Here is a 3973-nt window from a genome sequence, read left to right as displayed (position 1 = left end):
CATGACAGAGTAAGCAAAAGGCAAGAATGGACACTTCTCCAAAGAAGACATACGGGCAGTCGACAGACGCATGAAAACGTGCTCAGCCTCACTGGTCCTCAAAGAAAGGCACGTTAAGGCCACACTGAGAGGCCCCCAAACTCCAGGCAGGATGGCCATTGTCAGTAACTCAAAAAACGACAGAAGCTGGAGAGGAGGCGAGGAAAAGCGAACACTTCTACACTGTTGGTGGGAGTGTCAACTAGTACAGCCTCTGTGGAAAACAGTTTGGCAATTTCCAAAAGATCTTAAAATCGACCTTCCACATGACCCCACAATCCCTCTACTGGGAATACAGCCAGAGGAACTCAAAGCACTGTGAAAACGAACCTGTGCGTACATGTTCGTTGCAGTATTGTTCAGAATAGCAAAAACATGGAAGTAACCACGCTGCCCATCGAAAGAGGACTGGATAAAACATATGTAGTACATATACACAATCGAATATTACGCAGCCATAAGGAAGGACAAAATTATGCACTTTGCAGCAACCTGGATGGACTTAGAGGCTATAAGACTGAGTAATCTCTCCCAGAAACAAAGAGCCGAGTATCACATGTTCTCACTCATAAGTGGACCTTGAACAACTGTCTTAATACTATAAGAAATGGATTGGCAGTAGTGGGAAACTGCCATGGGAAGGAGGCACACCTCATCAGCAAGAGTACCTGCATAATGAACATTTGTATGTCTAACCTTGAATGGTACCCCACATATTTAAAATTAAAGGTTAAAAAAAATAAATTATATCACATAAGCAGAGGGCCTAGAATACCATAGATACACACACACACACACACACAAACTCACAAATTCATAACTATGTCTTCTTTTTTCACAAATACAACTTTGTATTTGTCACTCTTTTTTCAGATCAAAACGTTTATTTAATTACTTGAAATTATTATGACTTCTTATTTTAAAATTCTTCTCTTTTTCATTTTTCTCTCACTTTCCAGCACTATGTACTTATTTTTGTGTGTGTGTGTGCTAGATGACCATATTTCGTCACTCTAAAAGCCTGGATTTTAAACATGTTCCTGGACTGGTGGTTCATATCTATCAGCTCATTCCACTTCCGCACCTGTCTCATCCCCAGTAGCTTTTCCAGAACTACCACCTTCACCATGCAGCTCCATGCATTGTTTTCTAATCAAACTTGGGCATCTTCAGCATCTTTGCTTTTCTGACAAAGATGTCATTAAGAGGATCAATAGGTTGGCAGGCCTTTTCTATGTCTTTTCCAATTCTGTCCAGAATCATTTTCTGACTACTTCTCCAAGTCACTTGCCTGCACGTCTCGGGTCATGATCTCCATCACCTTCTTCCAATTCTGGCATACCTGTTAGTGCTGAGTAGAAGAAATCTTCCGTGTCTGATGGTTACCTTCTTTTCATAAAACCAGCGCATCACAGATGAAGCAAATAACCATCAGAAGTCTTGACATCAACAGGAGTTTCAATCATGGTCTGCCAGTTTTTGATCATGGAGCACACTTTGTCTTGGATCAGTCCATGCCATGGAGGTAAGTCAGGCAGTTTTGCTCTGAACATCTTCAGTGATCAGTTTGAATTTTCGAAATGCAACTTCATCATTCTTCAGGCCGGCAAGACTCACTTCAAACATACGACGCTTGAGGCCATCGGATGCAATTTTGGTTCCTTGTATCCTGGTGACCAGCATTTTGCTTATGTAGAACCTAGCAGGTGCTTTCACAGCGTACCCATCTTTCTCAGAAAATGGGTCGACCACTTTCTTCTTGGCTCCCTTTGTGGCGCCTTTCGTCACGTGCCTGTTCTTGCCTACTGCCATGGAGCTGCTCAGAAAGCAAAAAGGGCATAACTGTCTTAACAGATCGCAGTTTAGTATATTTGATTGTCCATTCACACCACTGTACACACTTGAAGGGAATCCACTGTTTTTTCCATCTGCATAATCCAGTGCCTGAGTGGTAAATGAGCACTGATTTTGCTGAGCGAATGAAAGAGAGAAAATGTAAATTTTGGTCATTTCCCAATAATGAACTCCGAGAAGAGCTTTTAAAATTATAATACAAATTGATAGTGATGGGATGTTTGTAATTTACTTCATAAAAAGACGACCCTTACTTATATACAATATACAAAAATTTCCTCGACAAATGAAAGAGGATTGAGTAGGGGGGAAAAGAAAACCTTACATCTCTAATTAGTCGTTAGTTTATGCGAGCAGTAATTCCAAAATGCTACCAGCTGTTCTTTGTGTAAGACCTTAGGGATTCAGTAGTAAACAACCAAATGTGGTCCCTACCCTCATGGAGTTTCAGTGCAGTAGAGAACAAAGATACAGTAAAATGACTGCCACAATAAATGCAAAATTACAGCTAATGATTGCTATGTTCATATGATTGGGATGCCATGAAATTGTATTTAAAAGAATGTCAAATAGAGCTTTTTTTTGGCTCAAGGTATCAACTAAAGTTCTCTCAGTTGATGACTGTATAGAAGATAAATGGCCATTCCCTATGAGCAAGAGGCAGCCCAAAAGTCACTAACAATCCAAATCACCTACCTCCAGGCCATACAAGAAAGGGCTAAACATATTTCTGAAAGAAGAGTCATTGAGAGATTTCTTGGAATTAAATTTACAAAAATGCTCTCCTGGTCCCCACACATTCAAGTCAAATATCTGCTTCTGTGGGAGGCTGGGGCTGTCTGTGTCAGAAGAGAATCAATCTTGCGCCACGCTTGGGTGCTGAGCTGTAGAAGTGCACACACTCACTCCACACACCCACAGGAACAGAGTGCTAGAGAGCTTCAACTGTCTTTCCCAGAGTTTCAGGGCTTCTGTAAAGCTGCAACTGGTCATTGAGTCTTGACGACAGAGCACTAAGCGGGAGGAGGAAGCAGAAGCAGCCAGCAGAATGACTTCCAACAGTGGGACAAGGCTTCCTGCGGAGCCAGCAGATGCTGTGCAGCTAAGCTTGAGTCACCCTGGAAGGATCCTACTCAAAGAGGTTTGCCTGCCAGGACGAGGAATCTTCAGGGCAGAAACTGAGAGGGATTACCAAGGAAGCATGCGGAAAAGAAATTGCCGATGTCAGGAGTCCCATATAGGGCATCAAAGAACTCCTAAGGTGACAACTGCCTGTCATGGCAGAAAGGGGCATGCAATAGAATGAGTTTGAAGGCAATGATGGAAAAGCAAATCAAAAGCATCTTCTTCCTTCGTTAAGGTCAACGGCCCACAATTCTCTATCAGCATTGCCCCTTCTTTCCTCTGCCGGGTGGTGTTTTGCTCAGTTCTGTGTCTTCCAAGGAGAAGACTAATTACTGGAGTTAAACGACACATTAAATAGAATAAAGCTCCTTGCAATGACAGTAGAAGTAGTTGGGGGGGATGTGGAAGCTGAAAATTGGGAAATTGGGTCCCAGAGGAAAATGAGTGATCTGAAAGTGGATCTGTGTGGAATGAAAACAAAGAGCAGAGTTGAAAAACAGAAACGGGAAGGCGAAATGAGGAGGCCAATTCCGAATGAATGTTTAAAGAATAAGGAAAAGTACCCCAACTGTCTCAACTATTTCTCAAAGATAGATGAACTAGATCCCATTAGCCTGGAAGTTGGCTTCTAAAAGAACTTGCCTTTTATAAAATTTATTTATTTTTTTTTTTTTTTTTTTTTTTTTTTGAGTCGGAGTCTCACTCTGTCGCCCAGACTGGAGTGCAGTGGCCGCTCCCGGCCACCGCAGCCTCGACCTGCTGGCTCCGGCGATCCTTCCGCCTCAGCCTTCCAGGTAACCGGAATCACAGGCATGCGCTATCACGCCCGGCTGATTTTTTGATTTATTGTACAGATGAGGTCTAGCTGCCCAGGCAGGTCTCGAACCCGCGGGCTCAGGCAACTCACTCACCTCAGCCTCCCAAAGGCGCGGAATGACAGGCTGAGCCACCGAGC

At 43.0% G+C, this 3973-nt stretch overlaps 1 pseudogene; it reads right to left on the bottom strand.

Moving 5' to 3' along the window:
* Positions 1–1067: 1067 nt before the first annotated feature.
* Positions 1068–1851, bottom strand: LOC103274106 (annotated as a pseudogene).
* Between the last annotated feature and the right edge of the window lie 2122 nt (positions 1852–3973).

This window comes from Carlito syrichta, unplaced genomic scaffold (assembly GCF_000164805.1).
Source record: "Carlito syrichta isolate Samal-C Ts95f unplaced genomic scaffold, Tarsius_syrichta-2.0.1 Scaffold314382, whole genome shotgun sequence".
NCBI lineage: Eukaryota > Metazoa > Chordata > Mammalia > Primates > Tarsiidae > Carlito > Carlito syrichta.
The sequence above is the reverse complement of the archived record's forward strand: the minus strand, read 5'-3'. Positions and strand labels throughout refer to the sequence as shown.